This window comes from Taudactylus pleione, unplaced genomic scaffold (genome assembly GCF_031769625.1).
Source record: "Taudactylus pleione unplaced genomic scaffold, aTauple2 ptg000333l, whole genome shotgun sequence".
NCBI lineage: Eukaryota > Metazoa > Chordata > Amphibia > Anura > Myobatrachidae > Taudactylus > Taudactylus pleione.
In genome coordinates, this window is record NW_028284734.1 from 8,358,005 (window position 1) to 8,379,228 (window position 21,224).

Consider the following 21,224-nt stretch of genomic DNA (forward strand, 5'->3'; position numbering starts at 1 on the left):
GGGCATAATGGTGCAGCCGGAGGCACTTGTCTGACGTCGCACTGCATGAAATCACATGACGTGGAGGAGGCGTCGGGCAACTGCGTTCATCACAGGGAGGGCTTACGAAGCCTCCCACTGAGTCACCAGTAATATGTAATAACGGTGTTAGCCGCAGGTGGGCTGGCAGGCAGGGGGTTGCAGTTTCAGTGGGCAGGTCTTGAGTGGCAGACTGTAACAGGAAAATATATTTTTCCTGTCTCCATCAGCCCTGCAGATTGTGTGGCCCTATTTTAATGGGGGGCCTGGATCTGCAGCTCCACCCGCCCCATTGTTAATCTGGCCCTGGATCCTATAAATGCATTTATTATAATAAGCAAGGAGGCAATAGGAGAAGTGAAAATGAGTAACCAATGCTAAGGGACTTCCCTGCTTCTGCTGTTTGCTGTTATGTAATTTAACAGAGAATAACAAATGAGAGCAGGGAGTCCGGTTCTCCATCCACAGCAGGCAAACTTTCAGGTTCTTCTGTGCTCTATCACTCCACTCAGGACTGTACTACTCAGCAGGTAAGTGGTGCATACCCCAGGGACATGTGGTCAGGGGAGGCAGAGCATCAGTCCATTACACGTAACATGTCCAGATTCTAATTACCCCTCCCCCTCGGTTTAAAAGGTGGAGGGAAAGATCTAACTGTCCTGTATTTATCAAATGGGTCATCGCACTTTAAGATATCCTTCTGGTTTCCGTCCCTTTTCTGAAAAAGACATGGGTTTTTGTAAAATAAAGTGCAAATCTGCATCAATAGACAGTAACCCCAATTGTTCTCTGTATATATCGTGATTTATATTATGCAGAAGTGTCCTTTTATACTGTGGCTTCAGTCGTGTCAAATAGCCCCTTTTGGTGCACCAGGTCTCAGATGACTCAGCAGCGTTGAGCATCTTTTTTGCTCAATGTGCATCTTATTCGCACAAATACAACTAGATGCAACAAAAAAACTGCATTGCTAGTATACACAGATGACTGGGGTGTGCGACATTTGTTGAAAGTTGGAGAGCGCTACTTCGCAGTCTACATGATGCTCCTTTAGCATCAAATACCTTACCAAGATGGCCGCCATTTGGTCTTCTGTACATGCATGGTGCCATCTTGTCACTGTGTAGGAGCACCACAGTGGGACACGTATGTGTAACACTTAGCTCAGTGACACCCTGCAATATACTATATTCTGCAGCATCATTACAGCTTGCATCCAGCACTGCTACCTATATACAGTCACTGCCTAGTGGTCTGTATGCTCCCCTCAATCTCCACTCCATGGTGAGAGTCTGTTATGTGCATAAATGTGAGTACATCCATATTACTACTAAATAAACCACCCTACTGGTTAATACTGGGATGTTTGGTGACTTTGAGGGATCTGCTGGTGTACACTATTACTCAGCCATTACCGTCACCAATAGTACACACATACAGTTTTTCAACAACATTTCTACATCTGTTTGTGAGTCCAGATCTGTATAAAAGGGGCTCCTATGTGAGCAACCAAGGTTTTTCAACAAGATTTAAATAAAAATGCGATACATTACTTGTCTTAGATAGTCTCAGTCTCTTTGGGTGTCTCGTGCCATATGGCATATAGATGACCAGTGTATGAGGACACACCTGTATGCAGCTACCACAATTGTTATTTTCTGCAGGACCTTTTTTCCTTAGGCAATAAAAGTTGTTTCCTATCCATAGTACAGACTTTATCAATGCATCTTTTAATTACCTTGGGGGAATATCCACATTGTAAAAGTGTTGACCCATTGTCACTATCTGCATGTTTATTCCTTAGGATCACTGACAACCTATATTAATTGGGACAAAAGTAATCCCCTTATAGATTCAGGGGGATGGTAACTAGAGAAGTATAAGAGTGTATTTCTGGCTTTGTGTATTGAGTTGTAGATAGTTCATTGCCAACTCTGATGACTGTGACATCCAGGTCATTTATAGAGGTTCTACTGGCTGCCATAGTTAGCTTATGGCGTTGTCCTGGTTATTAAGGAATCTATTAAATTACCCAACTGAGTCCATGTCACCTCTCCAAATGAGGAATACGTTGTCTATATTTCTACAATACTTCAACATTCTATTGGCATGACAAGCTGTAAATTAGTTTTTGTTTGCAAACATATCAGAATATCAGTCCTTAGAGTGAGGATAGTGGACTGGGGGCCTGATTCAGAGATTTTTGCAAAGCTGATATTTATGCAGATAGAGTGATTGTTTACCATTGCACATGCAATTACACTCATACAGTGGAACCACTCACAAAGTGAGTAACAGGTAGTCAGTGTTTGGTGTAGGTAACGTGGGGTGGTTAAAAAAACGTAGGCATGTCTGACCGTTTAAACACTTTTCATGGGCATGCATAAATTAGCCATTGTGATCTCCTTCACAGCATGAGAGCTCTCTGTATGTCAGGAGAGCTGCAGTGCTTGTGGATGGTCAGACTTGACTTACATGCTGTGTGACTGATGTGCATCAATGTTACCGATGCTTATGCTGTTGTATGTCATCGGACAGATATGAGAAGGCAGCAGTGGGCGTCCCTGTGCTCGGCTATGCTTTGGAAGGCATTAGCATATTTTAACAACTGCGATCTGTGAGAGATTGCAGTTGCGATTGCATTAGCGTAAATCTAGGAGTCAGGCCCTGGGGTCAGAGCCAGCATATCTGTTCATAGAATGATGAGAGCAAGCCAATGTCAATGCCAGAATATCGTTCATTAGAATGATGAGAGCAAGCCAGTGTCAGAGCCAGTATATCCATCCATAGAATGATGAGAGCAAGCCAAATTTAGAACCAGTATATCCATTTGTAAATTGATGAGAGCAAGCTGTGGTCAGAGCCAGTATATCCATCCATAGAATGATGAGAGCAAGCCAGGGTCAGAACCAGTACATATGTACATAGCATGATGAGAGAAAGCCAGGGTCATAACCAGCATATCCATTTGTAAATTGATGAGAGCAAGCTGTGGTCACAGTTAGTATATCCATGTGTAGATTGTTGAGAGTAACCCAAGGTCCTAGCTAATGCATCTGTCTGCAGAATAATTAGTGCAAGCCAAGGCCAAAACAAATATATGTGTGTAGAATGATGATAGCAAGCCACAGACAGACCCACTATATCCTTCTATAGAATTATGAGAGCAGAATCTACATATTTGCAATTGATATGACTATATTCAACCCCATTGCAGTCCCTGAATGTTGAATATAATAAGCATTCTCAAATTTGAAATAATTAAACATTAAAATTAGCTCTATCACCACCAAGAGGAATTCCACATATGATCCAAGATATATTCTGTTGTTGGTAACATAGTTAAATGCTTTAAGTAACATTACTACTGTGTTGGAATTCTCTGGTCTGCTTTTCTTTATCAATATTCTGACTGTTAACATTCTGTCTATGAATTACCTACCTCCCATAAGATATTATGCTGCTTAAAGACAGAATATTATACCAGCCTGTGACCCTTCTATAGCAGATGACACCAGCCAGCCCCAATAAATTCCCATACTAGAATGTGGCCCTCATATATCATTCCGCCATCTTGTGGCCACTGAATGACCTTCAGCTCCTCATTTCTGAACAAAAGCATTTTCTGAGAGCCAATACTACTATATCCCAGCAATGAGATCTCCCATACTATTACAGCAGTCAGAGCTGCTCTGCCATATAGTGAATATCTGTACATGACACCACTGAAGATTATGGTAAGTAAATAGTAGGACCACTAACCAATATATTGGTACTGGGTATCACACCTGCAAGCTCTTGTTACCAGGCACAAGTTGTAGAAGGTTACTTTCAAGTATATTTCAGTGATGCCTATCTTTTAAAAAAAAGTGTGGTGGGCATGATCTGGATGTATATTACTCATCATAATCTGAACATATCTCATGCAATACTACTAGAAGACGTCTATTTATTACACCACTATCACAAGCCTGATGGTTGGGATTATGACTAGAAAACATACACATTTAGGTTTCTAGTTTGGTTATTGAAATCTCCATCTCTGCTCTTGTTGAAAAACAATTTTGGGATTGCAGACTAAAGAGATTAAAAATATCCGATCTCTGGGGCTGATTCTGAGTCAGACTCAACGTGGCTGTTACCCTCTATACTGGATCCTACTACGCAGTAAAAAGGGCAACTGATTTTTTTTTATAAATAAACCTGAGGGTTGTTAAACCCCGAGGTAATTGGCTCATCGAGGGACATGGGCATGTTTTCACTTTACAGATGGGGTGTTTAACTTGGGGTTACATTTCGATTGATGAATAGATAGTTTTGTTTGGTGTGTTTGTTAGAGTTTTAGGGATTGGTTGTTGCTGGAAGGGGTGTGTGTGCTTTCTTGGCAGTTATATGTGTGTTTGTAACACTAACGTCCTGGGAAGCCTCTTTTGTTCTGAAGAATACATCTCTCTTGCCATCACTTTATTACTTCATTCGTTTTCCTTGCTGAGTTATAGATGAGGCAGTACAAACAGCTGTATTGTAAAGTGGTTGTTTTACTATGTTTTAGGTGGGTGCACCTTTCCTTAGTTTGGTGGTTGCTGATGACTCCCTTGGGTTCGGCTGCACCACTCATCCTTGTGGGTCCACCATAAGTGGCACTGAGGGAGGGTGCTTCACCAGCGAATATGTTGGTTTGTTTATATATTGCCTGGGTTTTTAGCAGTCCTTCATTGCTACCATACTTCCCTTCCCTCCTCCTTTTTTCATTTAATATTTTGGTAAATACATTTTGCCATTTTTTAATCACAATTACTGTTTCCAGCTCTTATATTCATTGTTATTTAGTGCTAGCTGAAGTACCCGGTATTGCCTGAGTTTCAATCTTCAAATTATTAAGTTTTATCATGTGATGTCATCCAAATCCATCCAGTGGAAGGCCCAGAGCAGGCTCCCTGGGTCAAACTTCTGCTCGACGCACTCCACCGTGACGTCCGACTGGAACCCCAACCACTCCTTTAGGCATCCCAGACCAAATGTCACCTCTATGAAGTTTTCATCCAAATGCATCTAGTGGAAGGCAAAGAACAGGCTCCCCGGTCAAAGTTTTGCCCAGCGTACACCAATGGGAGGTCAGACCGGGTCCCCAACCCCCTAGTATGTTGTCTGGGATCTAATGCTACCACTCTGTGAAGTTTTCATCTAAATCCATCCTTGGAAAAGCTCAGAACAGGATCCTTGGGTCTGAACAGGCTCCCTGGGTCAAAGTTCTGCCCGCCACACTCCGCCATGAGTTCTGACCGGGACCCCAACCACTCCATTAGGCATCCCAGACAAATTGCCTCTGTGAAGTTTTCATCCAAATCCATCCAGTGCAAGGCCCAGAACAGGCTCCTTGGGTCAAAAATCTGTCCAGCATCCCCAGGTCAAAGTTCTGCCTAGTGCACACCAACAGGAGGTCTGATCGGGACCTCATCCCCCTAGTATGTCTCCTGGGCCTCATCCCCCTAGTATGTCTTCTGGGAACTAATGTTACCACTCTGTGAAGTTTTCATCCAAATCCATCCAGTGTAAAGCTTAGAACAGGCTCCCTACATCAAGGTTCTTCCCGGTGCACTTTGCCGTGAGGTCTGACCGGGACCCCAACCACTCCATTAGGCATCCCAGTCCAATTGCCTCTGTGAAGTTTTCATCCAAATCCATCAAGTGGAAGGCCCAGAATAGGCTCCCCGGGGAAAAAGTTCTGCCCAGCATCCCCGGGTCAAAGTTCTGCCCAGCATACACCAACGGGAGGTCCAACCAGGACCTCATGCCCCTAATATGTCTTCTGGGCCTCATCCCCTAGTATGTCTTCTGGGATCCAATGTTACCACTCTGAAGTTTTCATCCAAGTCCATTCAGTGGAAGGCTTAGAACAGGTTCCCCGGGTCATTCTGCCTAGCGTACACCAACGGTAAGTCTGACCTGGACCCTGACCCCCTAAAACCTGGCTCAGATCCAACTGGACCACCTTGTGTTGGTTTTATCCCAACCGGTGCAGGGGTATCTGATGCATAACCAGACAGTCAAACAAACAGACCAATGAATTTTATATATAAGATTACCAGTTATTAATACAGTGCACACATATTCTGCAGCGCTTTACAGAGAATATTTGGCCATCACATAAGTCTCTGTCCCAGTGGAGCTTACAATATGGACCTAATTCAGAGTTGGGAGTAAGAAAGAGCAAGTAACTGCATCTCGGTCATTCAAAACCATGCTGCACTGCAGGTGGGGCAGATGTAACATGTGCAGAGAGAGTTAGATTTTGGAGGCGTGTGTCCAAACTGAAATTTACATTGCAGTATAAAAATAAAGCAGTCCAGCATTTGTGGGCTACATGCAAAAGCAGCCAGTATTTATCCTACATGCAAAAAATTTATGTATTTACACCCCTTGCATTGTAACATTAACTTGCTCTATGCTACTCTTTTCCAAAATATGAATCAGGCCCTATATTCCCTACCACATGCATACACACTAGGGATATTTTTTTTCAGCAATATTTTTTGGAGTGTGGGAAGAAACCGGAGTACCTGGAGGAAACTCACGCAAGCACAGGGAGAATATACAAACTCCACACAGTTAGAGCAATGATGGGAACGAACCCACAGCCTCAATGTTGTGAGGTAACCATTACACTATCCGTGCTGCCCCACACCATCACCATCCCTATATTACAGTATAGCGAGACCTTGGATTCTACCTGGAGAAGGGGACCGACCTCCTCCAGGGAGAAGGTAAGTAATTAGTATGAGTATGAGTTTGTGTGAATGTGTAATAAGGAAATATATCATTTAGTGTGTGTACTTTTTTTAGTATGAGACATGTACTGTACAACATAATATGTGTGAACATACCACTGCTTGATCTCAGTGACACTGTAGCATATGGTCACCGCCATGTTGACCCGTTCCTCGATCTCCTCCCATAGTGATTTGCTTTGCCACAACAGTTATCTGCCGTGCATGGTGCAGCTTTTCCACCATAAACAGTCAGCTCCTCAACTTTGGAAATTAAGTTAGCCTTGCACCACTTCATAAAGATACAGCTGGGGCTAATAGCTTAATTGTCATACTGGGACAATATAATGTTTTATATTTAAATTATTAATTGTGTTTTATTAATTTCCTCATTTGTTTTGATGGATGAAATTGGCAGGCAATTTAATGTGTGTTTTGTCTATGGTACTGGTATATAGTGTTTCCTGGACAAGCATATTTTCACATCATACTTTAGTTATCTACCTATAGGGGTATTCAATTTGGTGCGAAATTTAAATTATCGCCAATGATGTCATTTTCACTGATTTCAATTATCCCCATATTCAATTTCAAAGACTTTTCGCAGGTTCGAAAAGTCTTTGAAAAAAAACGGGGATAACTTTTCACCACTGAATAGGTGGCAAAAAAAAGTGCAGAATTGGGGTTTAGGGGTGCAGGCTTTAAATAATTGCCTGCACCCCTTGGAATGACATTTAAAAAATAACTGTCAAAAAAAGTTTAAAAAAAAAATAGGGACACCCCAAAAAATTAATTTAAAAATTTGGGGTGAAAAAAAAAAAGGAAAAAAAGTGTTTAAAAATTGGGAAATAGGTTCAGGGCTATTCTGCAAGTATGTGGCAGGTGTTTTCTAGAATAGATTATTAGCGACAGGTGCATTTTTGCAGAATAAAAAAAAAAAAAACCACTTTAGGGACTTAAAAATATGCTAATACCCATTTTCATGTACCCCAAATTTGATGGGACCACTTAAAAAAATGAAAAAAATAACCTAAGTGCTCTTCTGCATCACTTCTTCAATGTCGGGAAAAAAACACCTGCTGTGGCTATTTAAAACCCCGACTTTCATTTGCAGGCTAAAACGGGGGTACCCATAGTGATCCCCCATGTTTTGACAGCTTTAGGGGGGTCCTACAATTTATTCCAGGTAAATCCCGTTTTTTTTCGCCGATCCTATTTCGCCGGCTCCTGTTTTCGTAGCTTTTTAATTGAATAAGGGGATAAAGCGAGCGCGCTCCAGATACTTTATCCCAGGAAAAGCTCCGATGTGGAGCGAAAAGTCCAGCATGGACTTTTCGCTCCTATATTGAATACCCCTCCTAGTGTAGAAAACTTTACTGATTGCATGTGTGTAATAATATTTGTTAACATATTTTGTAGGAATTTCTGCTTAGCAGATAATTTAGGTAAGAGATTTTGACAATTCATGTCTGGACATTAGTGTGTTTACCAGTGGCGCACGCAGCGGGGGAGTCTGAGTACCTAGAAATCCATCTGACTGAACACAATCAGAGCCTCACCCCCTCACGGCGTAATGACGTGATTCTCAAGTGGCATTTTTGGTTCCGCCCCTCGTGAATGCGCAGGACACCTTACAGTGTACCACATAATCTCAACATTATAATAGAACCATTACCATATTTGACTACCCTCCCGGGACCTGCGGGAGGTTCACAATTTTTTCGGGTAACCGCCCGCACCCCGGAAGTGTAGGCACTTCTCCTACATTCTGTGCACTTCCTAGTGAAGTGGGTAGAATGGGGAGAATATTCCAGGGGATCGGCGGGTCCGTGGGCAGGGACTAATGATGCGATTCTATGAGAATTGCATAGTTTAGCCCTGCCCCTAATTAAATAGTGGCGTTTGTTGCGAATTCCCACAAGGGACGGGGCTTAATGACACAATGTGCCGGACCCGCCCCCAACACCGCCTACCTGCTTCTTCTACCCAGGAAGGGAAACGCAGAAGTCGGCAGGTATGGCTATTACAGTCCTGTTTATTAGAAAAACATGGTGCCTGGAACACATGTTGTATTTCAATGGAGCACATACAGGTCGTGCCTCTAGATACTCCTGTTAATTATAATTAAATGGCTCCTGGAAAGCAGAATGCTTCGCGGTGGAACCCATACAAGAAGTGTCTTCTGATACTCCTATTATTTAAATTTAATGGCGCCTGGAATGCATGGCGCCCTGCGGTAGAACGCATACAGGAAGTGTGGAGATGTATGAAGTGGCAATAGGGGGGAAACCTCATTCTCTTTTTAGCTTCAAATTCCTCAAGGACATTACAATGAGGAGAAACATACAGCGGCCACCTGAAATACAGGGAGCATATATAAAGAACTTTGCCTTAAAGGGACGTGTACAAATACAGTCAATTTTTTGGGTGCTTCGCTATTTCAGCACCCTTTGAATTTTACTTTCTCTCTATATGGATTGGAACAGAGGAGTACCCTGTACCGACCCTTCCCCATAGGGGTCAGCGATGCTCCTTCCTGATCCTCAGCTTGACACTCGGTGGGCCTTCATCCAGATGTCTCTCCCATAAGTTTGGCTGACCTCGACTGGATCCTGTGGGTATAATAAATCAGACATAAATACCTTACCTGTCTGGCCGACCTTTGTGGGCACAGAGGAGAACCCTGTGCTGACCCTTCCCACGTAGGGGTCAGCAACACTCCTTCCTGATACTCAGCTTGACAATTGGTGGGACTTCATCCAGGTGTTTCTCCCACCAGTCTGGCTGACCTCGACTGGATACTGTGGGTATAATAAATCAGGCATAAATGCCTTACCTGTTTGACTGACCTTGTTGGGCACAGAGGAGAACCCTGTGCTGACCCTTATCCATAGAGGTCTGCCATGCTCCTGCCTGATCCTCAGCTTGACACTTGGTGGGCCTTCGTCTAGGTATCTATCCCACCATTGTGGCTGACCTCGACTGGGTACTGTGGGTAGGATTCAGTGATGCTCTTGCCTGATCTTTAGCTTGACAATCGGTGGGACTTCATCCAGGTGTCTCTCCCATCAGGTTGGCCGATCTCATTGGGCACTGTGGGTATAATAATCAGACATAAAGGCCTTACCTGTCTGGCCGACCTCGGTGGGCACAGAGGGGTACCCTGTGCTGACCCTTCCCCATAGGGGTCAGCGATGTTCCTTCCTGACTCTCAGCTTGACACTCAGTGGGCCTTCATACAGGTGTCTCTCCCACCAGTCTGGCTGACCTCGAATTTATCCTGTGGGTATAATAAATCATACATAAATTCCTTACCAGTCTGGCCGACTTTGGTGGGCACAGAGGGGTACTCTGTGCTGACCCTTACCCATAGGTGTCAGCGGCGCTCCTTCATGATCCTCAGCTTGACACTCGGCGGGCCATTTATCCAGGTGTCTCTCCCATCAGTCTGGCTGACCTCGACTGGCTCCTGTGGTTATAATAAATCAGACATAAATTCCTTACCTATCTGGCCGACCTCAGTTGGCACAGAGGAGAACTCAGTGCTGACCCTTCCCCACAGGGGTCAGCGATGCTACTTCCTGATCCTCAGCTTGACACTCGGTGGGCCTTCATCCTCGACTTGGTACTGTGGGTATAATAAAATGAGAGATATGGTAAGAACTTACAGTACCATTGTTATCTCTCTTTACTCGAAGTCCATAGGTTCCACAGGGAGACCTTGGGGTTTAGGTGATGGCAAGGACATCCGGGCACCACACAGTTCATTTTTCACTCCCAGGGCCTCTTCCTATACCCCACCCCGGGCCAGAGGCACCTTAGTTCATAACAAGCCAAAGGCCGGAGGAGGATAAAAGAGAGAAAAGAAAGTCTGGAACACTCAAGAATTACATTCTCACATAAAAGGAGACAGAAAAATCGGTGACCAGAGCGAAGCCCATCTGAAGTCAGGTGCGTCAGGGTGGGTTCCCTGTGGACCCTATGGACTTCGAAGAAAGAGAGATGACAAAGGTAAGTTCTTACCATATCTCTCATTTTCTTCTTCAGGGTCCATAGGCTCCACAGGGAGACCTTGGGGAAGTCCTTTTAAGGGTGGGGACACTAATGCGCTGAGAGTAGAATCTGCCACCCAAAGAAAGAATCCTGAGAGGCAAAGGTATCAAATGCAAAGAACCTTAAAAAGATCTGGACAGAAGACCACATGGCAGCCTTACAAAGCTGAACAGCCGAGGCACCATGGCAAGCTGGCCACGAGAGACCCACAGACCGAGTAGAATGAGCGGTAACAGAGGGTGGAACAGGACGGCCCTCCTGAGTGTAAGCCTCAGAGATTGTCATACGCAGCCTTCTAGGCAATGTCTGCTTATTGTCTGGCCATCCCTTGTTGTGAAATCCGTTGAGGACAAACAAGGAGCACACACCACATCCAAAGAGGCCTCACCCTCCTAGAGGTCTGGAGACTGAAAGGCTGGCACAACAATTAATGTGGAAACTGGAAACCACCTTAGGAAGGAACCCAGGGTGAATCCGAAGCACCGCCCTGTCCTGGTGAAATATCAGAAATGGGGAGCGACAGGAGAGTGTCCCCAAGTCTGACACTCTTCTGGCGGAAGCTATGGCCAGAAGAAAAACAGTCTTTGCTATAAGCCATTTGAGATCCACTGAAGCCAAGGGTTCAAGTACAGCAGCCAAATCCCAAGGAGCCACAGGAGGGACAAAGGGAGGCTGAATCTGGAGTACACCCTGGAGGAAGGTGCGGATATCATGCAGAGGAGCAATCCTCCATTGGAACCATATGGACAGAGCCGAGACATGCACCTTCAGCGAGGCTAAACGGAGACCAAGATCCAAACCCGCTTGAAGGAAGGACAGCACTCTAGAAATCCGAATTGTCCGGGGATCATAACCTCTGGGATGACACCCTTGGAGGTAGGTATGCCACACCCTGTGGTAAACCCTGGCAGAGGCTGGTTTCCACGCTCTGGTTATAGTCTCTACAACAGATCTAGGAAAACTCCTTGACCTTAGGAGGGATGTCTCAAGAGCCACGCCGTCAAAGCCAAACAACCCAGGTCCAGGTAAATGCAAGGACCTTGAGACAAAAAGTCCAGACGTTGAGGCAACGGCAATGGTGTCGATGGAGAGACTACGCAGATCTGAGTACCAGTGACATCTGGGCCATGCTGGAGCCACCAGAAGAACTGTTCCTCCTTCTTGTTTGAACTTCCGAATTACATGAGGAAGCAGGGAGACTGGAGGGAACAGGCACGCAAACTGGAAGGTCCACTGTACCGACAGAGTGTCCACTAGGATCGCCTCTGTATCTCTTGTTCTTGACCTGTACACTGGCAGTTTGTGATTGTGTCAGGAGGCCATGAGGTCCACATCTGGAAGGCCCCACTAGGAGCTGAAACACCTCTTGGTGAAGAGACCATTCCCCTGGATGCACATCGTGATGGCTGAGGAAGTCCGCTTCCCAATTGAGAACTCCTGGAATGAACACTGCCAATATGGCTGGGAGATGACCTTCCACCCATGTCAGAATGCGTGACACCTCTATCGTAGCCGACTGACTTCGAGTTCCTCCTTGATGATTGATGTAAGCCACAGTCGTGGCGTTGTCTGACTGAACTTGTATGGGCTTTCCGTGAAGTATGAGTTTGGCTTGCTATAGGGCCCTGAAGACCGGCCAAAGCTCCAATATGTTGACTGGTAGAGCCGACTCCTCTGCTGTCCACCGCCCCTGAAATGAGTGTAAACCTTTCACTGCGCCCCAACACCGGAGACTGGCGTCTGTCATCAGGAGGACCCATTCTGGAATCCAAAGGGGTGCCCCTTGGTGAGGTGACACATCTGCAGCCACCAGGCAAGAGACAGACACACCTCCGGAGAAAGCACCATCGTTTGTGCTTTAATCCGATGGGGTAACCCATTCCACTTGGAGAGGATAAATTTCTGCAAGGGTCTGGAATGAAACTGGGCATATTCCACCATGTCAAACGTCGATACCAAGGAACCCAGTACCTGCATTGTGGAGTAGATTGACACTCGGCGACTGTGGAGGCATCTGCGTACTCGCACCTGCAAAGTGGAGATCTTTCCTGTGGTCAGAAAGATTCTCTGCTGTTGGGAATCCAACAGATCTCCCAAATGGAGCATCTTCTGGGATGGAGTCAAGGAGGACTTTGTCCAATTGATCAACCACCCGTGAGTCTGAAGCACAGAAATTGTTAGCTGTAGACAGTGGCAGATCCAGGGGGGGGGATTGGAGCGATCCCCCCCCCCCTAGCACAGTTTGTCCGACCTTTATCATCTCTCTCCTCTGCATCATTCAGAGGAGAGAGATGATAAAGTCTGTGCTGTGATCGGAGCTCCCGGCATCTCCTAGTTAGGGGGATGTGTCAGTGACAGGCTGTCACCTGACCCGGGAGCCGGGGAGGAAGCGATCACAGCCGGCTCCTCACACCCAATGATCAGCTGTGTGGTCTAAATAGACCACATGCTGATCACTGCTAAAAACAAAACAAAACAACAACTTACCTCTGTCCAGGGACTGAAGATCGTGCTCCGGTGATGTCCTCCCTCCAGTCAGCTGGTCTCCCGGCTCCTGCACTGTGACCCTGGTCAGCTGCTGCATTAAACAGCTGACCAGGTCACGTGCAGGATGGGAGAGCAGCTGTCCGAAGCACGGAGGGAGAACAGCGGAGGTAAGTGAGAATAGAGGGAGGGGTTGCCGTGAGGGGGGTTGCCGCGAGGGGGAGGTCGCAGGGGGGAGGGGGGTTGCCGCGAAGGGGAGGTCACGGGGGGGTCACGGGGGCGTGCGGAATTGATCATTAACTCGCCCCCCCTAATACAAAAGTCTAGATCCGCCCCTGGCTGTAGATGGTGGTGAAGTACTTCTGGAGACCCTGCCAACAATAAGAGGTCATCCAGGTAAGGCAACAGTCGAACTCCCTGATGCCATAAATGGGATGCCATGACAGCCATAACTTTGGTAAACAACCGAAGAGCTGTTGAGAGACCAAACGGCAGAGACCGAATGACGGTCGCAGCTTTTTTCATTCAATGTTCCATTGTGCTTCATATACAGACTCAGGTGCACACAGATATACAAGAGTCGCATATCAAATTAATCAGCACAGTCTGCTGGTGCTTCATAGTCACATCGCATTGCGACTTAGATGCATTTGTGGCAAAAAAGATACCTGACGCTATCAGAGTAGCATAGGACTTGGCGCCTTACTAACGCCAGGCAAGTCGCACTGTGTGGCGTTCTGAGGCTAGATGTAGGAGGACTTATATGTATCTTGAAATAAACATTTTTACTAAGTTTACACACTATGATGAGATGCTGTCTTCATGCTGTCAAAGTCAAATAATTGGTTATGATCGTTGTACAATTATTATCTGACGATATAGTCATCTATGGTCTGATGATGTATTGCTAGGATGCTACTTTGCGTCGGTGCAACCCGAAGCGCTAACTGCGTATTCACAACACACATACACTGATGCACAAAATGCACACACATATAAATGTATATACGGACGCTCATATGCGTATGCACATACTTACACATGGACGCTCATCTGTATATAGTCACATACATACTGACACATATTTGCTATTTCAACACACAGACGCACATGTGCGGACGCATATGTGCAAGATGGTTCCCACACATTATAGTTAATAACCAGTGTTATTAAAGGTATTTTTAGCTAATAATTATGATGTAATACTGTATGTACTTAAACGAGATCTAAGGTTTAGAATATAGTGGACATGTCATGTTTGGATTCATACTAAATCCCTGTTTAATTGCAGACATCCGTATCTGTTGGCAAAGAAGTCGCATCATGCGTCCGCTAGTTATGGATGATAGGGAGTTATTGGATAGAAATGTTATAACATGCATGTAGTGGTGTAGCCAGTATTAACCAGTTGTTCAGCGGAAAACTACACAAAGAGACCGTTGGAGGACTGAGCCATGCCCCTGATAACACCGTATGAACTAACCAATGACCAGATTATCCAGAAGCAAGAACCAATGGAAACTTGTCAACTAGTCCCTTTGTTAACTCTGAACTCAGTAAGATATATAAGCTGTGTCCCGTATCTTCTTGCGACCACAGACGTCTGGATTGATGACTGTATACTGGGACTAGGGATGTGCGCCGGACCATTTTTGCCGGATTTGGATTTGGTTCTAATTCGTCGTCCGGCTTTGGATTTGGATTTGCCAAACTGCGGTGACTGTCTTTGGCTTTGGATTGTTTTACAAAAATTGACAAAAAAAAGCTAAAATCACATAAATTGGGATTTTTTTTCTCCCTAGTGTATTATTAACCTCAATAACCTTAATTTCCAGTCATTTACAGTCAATTTAGACCACCTCACAGTTTAAATGATAGTTTTCACCATTATTGGCCAAAGGTTACAGTGAGCTGACTGGTTACCAAGGGACAAAGCAGTGGCACAGACATCCCAGTATAAAGCACATCTATGACACATTGCCACACAGCAGTGGCAGAAATAAAAAGTAGTGCACCCACCCAGTGGGGTACGGCCAGCAGAATCACAGTACTTGTTTACTAAGTGGGCTACAGCCCTAGGAGTCACAGTGCACAATCTTATTCACATTACACCGCACATAGGCCCTCATTCAGAGCCGCTCGTTAACAGCAGTACGCTCGTTGCGTTCCGATGTTGACTAACCACGCATGCGTCGGTGTAACACTGCGCATGTGCGTACGGCAGATTGCAAGCTTTTTTTCTCTTGTTCCTAAAATAGCGTACAGGAAGTGACATGTCAAATGTGATTGACAGAACAGGGCATTTTTGGGTGTTCACGGGGGTGGAGATGGAAAAACGCAGGCGTGGCGAGGCGTTTTTTGGGGCGTACATACATTAGCAGATGCGAACGTCAAATGTGTTCGGACCGTCTCATACGTCACTGGAACATCCTCTTTCCCTTCAAAATGCTCGCACAGCTTAGGGTCTGGATTACTCGACCACATTGGCGATGGCCTTCACCTCCGTCCCGGGACTCCACGATGTTGCAGCGATTAATCGCGGGTGGTCACAAAAGCAATTAGTGTTGTATTGAAAACCGGCTTGGTATGTGTTTGGAAAGCAGTTTATTGGGATAGCACAAAAGCGTACGCAGGTGGAAATCATACCTGCTAATGTCAGGATTACACAATCAATTTGCGTACATTTTTTGGGTTTTATTTTGGCCTCAATTTGTTGTTTATGGCCTATTGTGACAATAATGTCATCATGTTTTAATTAGCTCCCCTTTTTTTTTTTACTGTGGAATTTGCATCGTTAGGTGAATTTTTAAACGTTCCTTCAAGAGGCCTTTTTTTAAAATAAATGAAATTGTTTTTTTGGTCAGTTTTTGCCTTTAGGGCCAGGATTAAATGTAACCCATTTGTACAATAATGTCACAATACAATGTCAGATTTTTATCATAAATTTATTGTTTAAACACAAACCAATTGGCATAATATTTTGTTGCCTTTTTTTCTGGCAAAGATACTTTTTCACAAAAATAAATAATCAATAACTGCTAACATAAACGTACAAAAATAAATTAAAAACATTTCACAAGAAAGGAGAGGGAAGTTTTGACCAGAAAGGAATATGAGCCAAGCACAGAAGGAGTGTGGGAAAAGTCGCCATTGCTGTCACCGTTTTTTCGGCCGTTTGGATGGGGGAGGGTGGGCGCCAGACCGGGTCCGGGATGCCATCGGGCTGGCCTGTCCAGAGGCAGATGTTGTGGCCTCTGGACTAGGCACAGGGCTAGGCACATTTGGAGGATTGGCTGATGTTGTGCCAGAGGTGGAGGATCCTGATGTTCCGGCAGGAAGGGAGGTCGGCTCCACCATGTGCTGGCGAACGAGCTGCTCCAGGGCATCGGCGATGCGGATGTTGGCCCTGGTATTTTCCGCCAGGGCCTGACCAATGGTCACGTTGGCCGCAGCATTTTGCTCCAGGGCCTCAGCCACCCGTATCAGACTGGCGTCCATCCTCTGCAGAATCTCTGTATGGAAATCCGATTTTAAATTGAGTTCTGTGAGGAGGCCCACTGCCTGCGAGGGGGCACGCCCTGGACTGGCTTCTGCAGGGTCCTCAGCCGGATGTACTGGTTCCTCCCCTGCAGAGCCAGCAGAAATTCTGCGGCCAAGGCTCCCCTCTGGAGCAGACTCATCCGCCTGTGTCTCTGTTGGAAAAATGAGAAAAGAGTCACATTAGAATCTACATATTGGCACAATAGCATTTCAGAGTTGGTGACATCACAAGACTTACCTGGGCCAACATGAGGAGCCGCAAAGTCTGGCATGTCCGTATCCATGTTGGACACGCCAAACACCTCCACAGGCTGCACACACCCCTGTGCCAGCTCTTCTAAGTCTGTCAACTCCAATGACACAGGGGTGGGACCCCCACCTGTCCCCCTTGCATGCCTAGCCCTGTCGGCAAGTTTTTGCTTGAGACGATATTTGAAGTCGCCCCATCTGTGGAATGAAATTGGAACCATTATCCTTTTGTTTAAAATGGGGCTTGTTTATAGGGTGGGAAAGTGTTTACTTACCGCCTGTTTACATCCCGGGCTAGACGGACATAATCACCCACCCTATTGACAGCAACGGCGACCTCCTCCCACATTCTCCACTTCTGGCTTTGGCTCATATTCCTGTCTGCCTGGGGCAGGATGTCCACACACTTCTGGATCAAAACCTCCATCTCATTTCTTGTGAATTGTGGCTGCCTTTTTTTTTTGGCAGCTTTGGCGGGTTGACTGGGGCCAGCAGTCTCTTCCATGTCATCGTCCTCACCTATTTGGGTAAATATGCTGATTTAGCCACTTCACAACTTGCACAATATTATGTTTGAAAATAATCATTGAGACAAAATGCATGAAGGCCTTACCGCCGGAATTTTGCCCATTGTTTCCCTGGTTTGAAGCCATGTCTCTGCTTCCAGCATGAAATCATCCAGAAATTCTATGTGATTTCGTGACGTATTTATACATGCGTCCTTAGTTTGCGGCCGCATCATTGATTGTGCGTCCCTATGATTCATCCTTAATTTGTGCGGGAAAATAAACACTATTTATGGCTTGGTGTGTGTGGATTCGAGGTTGCGTTGTTGGATTATTGGCGGTTAAGTTGGTTGGAGTTTGTGGTTTACGGTTGGAGGATTTGGCGGATTTTGGCATTTTTTGGGTTTGCTACAGTTTATTTTTTTATCCGTTCGCATTTTTGTTGTTTTTTTTGGGCCTCGTTTCCTGATTTGGTAAGTTTGGTGAAGTCTAACTTGTGGCCAATTGGTGTCTACTTCTTGTTTTTAATTTAATATTTTCAGCTTAACACTAATTTCATCTCTTTTAGATTTTTTTGGCTTGCGGACCCAAAGACCTTTTTGAGGGAAATCTTTTATATTAGCTCTTGGTAAGTCCATTATTTTTCTTGCATTTGCGAACTAATTAGCACATTTTTCACTGTTGGTCTAGTGACTTGCATTTGCGAACTAATTAGCGCATTTTTCACTGTTGGTCTAGTGTCTTGCATTTGCGAACTAATTAGCGCATTTTTCACTGTTGGTCTAGTGACTTGCATTTGCGAACTAATTTGCGCATTTTGGGATGCTTATTCATCATGTAAACCAGTTTTTGTTTTCCCTTTTCCATTTTTGCCTTACATTTGACCCCTATTTGACGTACGGTGTGCAATGTAGTTTTGATCGATGCCCAAATGTGTGTTTCGCCTATTTTATGTTTTGGCTTGCACCAATTTGACAAACATAAATTCACCCTGTAAATTTTTGATGTATAATTTTTGGCTTGTTTACAGTTTTGACGTATCATGACAATACCTCGGCATGTAAGCAGCTATGGATGGTATCATAAAGCTAAGTTGTTTTATGTTACTTTTGGGGTGGCTCAAAAGCCTTACATTGTAAACTTTGAATTTCAGGTAGATCTGGGTCGAATTGTTCTGGCCCTGCTCCCGGAAGCCGACCAACCTCAATCTCGTCCCAGGCATAGGCATCGTAGGCATGCAAGGCCCCAGATATTTCGAACACGTGTCACCCTTTTTGGAATGCCCAATGATGAGGTTTTAAGACGCTACCGTCTACCTCCCAAAATCATCATAGACACTCTCTCATTAATAGAAAGTGATCTTGAGCGGCAAATTGACAGTCCAACAGCAATACCACCACTGACACAATTTATGGCGGTGTTACATTTCTGTGCCTCAGGATCGTTTCAAACAACGGTGGGAATAGTGGCGGGCATCTCCCAATCCTCCTTTTCCCGGATCCTGAGGGCAGTGATGGAGGCACTTTTCAAGTACCTCCATCATTTTATTAAAATGCCTTTGGATATGGGTGCCCTTAGTGTGGCCAAGGCCAATTTTTACCAAATAGCTGGCTTCCCACACATCATAGGGGTTGTGGATGGTACTCACATACCACTTCAGCCTCCAGCACGGCTGGAGGCAATATTTAGAAACAGGAAACACTATCACTCCCTGAATGTAATGGTGGTATGTGATGCCTCCCTCCAGATCCTGTCCCTGAATGCTAAATTACCAGGAAGTGCACATGACTCCTTCGTCATCCGGCAATCAGGGATATGGCAGAAATTAACCAACCTACAAGCTGGTGATGCGTGGCTTCTGGGTAAGTGGAGACCTTTAGTACATAACAATGTTAAGCTTGATACACAGTGTTCCTGATGTTGTCTCTTATTTTTCACAGGAGACAGTGGATACCCTTGCATGTCCTGGCTGCTCACTCCTTATTTGGCTCCCACACCAGGCCCACAAAGTGAGTATAATTCCGCACTTACAGCCACCAGGCAAGTGGTGGAGCGCTGTATCGGCCTTTTAAAAGGCCGATTCAAATGCCTCCACCGCTCTGGTGGCGAGCTCATGTATTTGCCGGATATGGTGTCGAAACTTGTGGTCCTGTGTGGGATATTTCACTACATTGCCATAAGGAGTGGTGTCCCAATGCAGCCAGAGGATGCCTTACCTGAGGATGGCCCCCCCGAGGTTGGTCGGAGGTCAGTATGTGGGGGGGCCAAACGCGATGATGTGGTGGCCAGATTTTTTAGGTAAGTTTTACCAAAACAACAGTGTTTATACCTAATGTGTTTGTGTTTGTTTGCGAACATCTAATTTTTTTATTTTTTTTCACCATCTTCTGTTTGTTCACATAATCTTTGGCACTCCAACGCTCACTACTTCCTGCTACCCTTACCAAACCTGGATCTGGTGATTTTGGGCATATATTCTGGAACCCATATCGCAACGCCATGTTTGTGGAATCATGTTGGCATGGTCCTTCGTCAACCAGTTCTTGATTGTTTTTTTTATTTAAATATTTTATTTGTATGTGTTGTATTTGAGATTATCACTTTTTTTTTTTTTGGGAGTGACCACTTTGATTTATGTTGTGAATAAATGTTTGGAGAGTGAAATGGTCTTCCTTTTTTTGGACGTTAACAGCAAGTGTAACCAGGTTAACACACCTTACATTTGACTAAGGGGTAATCCAGTACTGACACCAGTTGATGTAAACTGAAATATGTTTTCAGGTTCCCAACCCACACCAAAAGGAAGCCTGTCCAAACCTTTGGATTTGGAAGATTGGCCTAAGCAGCTTGCACACCAACTAGGAACCTGTAAAATGTAGAAATATCTAATTGACACTACACCCAAAAAGGGAAATGACATTGTTACTGTTATGTGTTTCTTGTGGCTGTTTAACATACAAATACAAAACACAATCTTACTTTTAAAAAAGGGAAATCCTTGCAGGAACAGTCTACTTATGTAAGGGAAAACTATTTTTGTTTTGGAAAAAAAGAATGAGCCAGAACGTATATTAGAACTAAAAAATTTATTTAGAAAACGAAAATAAACAAAAAAAACTACTGGCGAAGGATGCCAGACAGCCGGTCAAGGACCACAAGAACGCCAATGACATGTTGGCGCATCTGGGCAACACATTCGTCCACCTCTTGCCGACGCCTCTGTTCCTCTGTGGGTGCGAAAAGTGTGTGGATTAATAAAACAATAGGGAATCCACATTAAAAAAACAAAAACACAACGAAATCACTCCTAAACCTAAAAAAAAGAAACCAAAACAAAAAGGGGGTGCTGCCAAAAATACAAGGCCTATGTACAAATTCCCACAGGTGTGATATGTGTATGTTGAAATCAGCAGGAAGAGGTAAAGGCAAACTGCTAAATCACCAAAAGTAAACCAAAAAAGCACGAATAAAGGCACGACACATGATTACATACAAACAGTTTGTTAAAAAAAAATGAGAAAGAAAAACATACCGGGAGCCAAAACGGGAGCTCCGGAAGTCCCTCCATGTTCTTCCTCGGAGGAGCCTTCATTCCCCAAAGAACGGG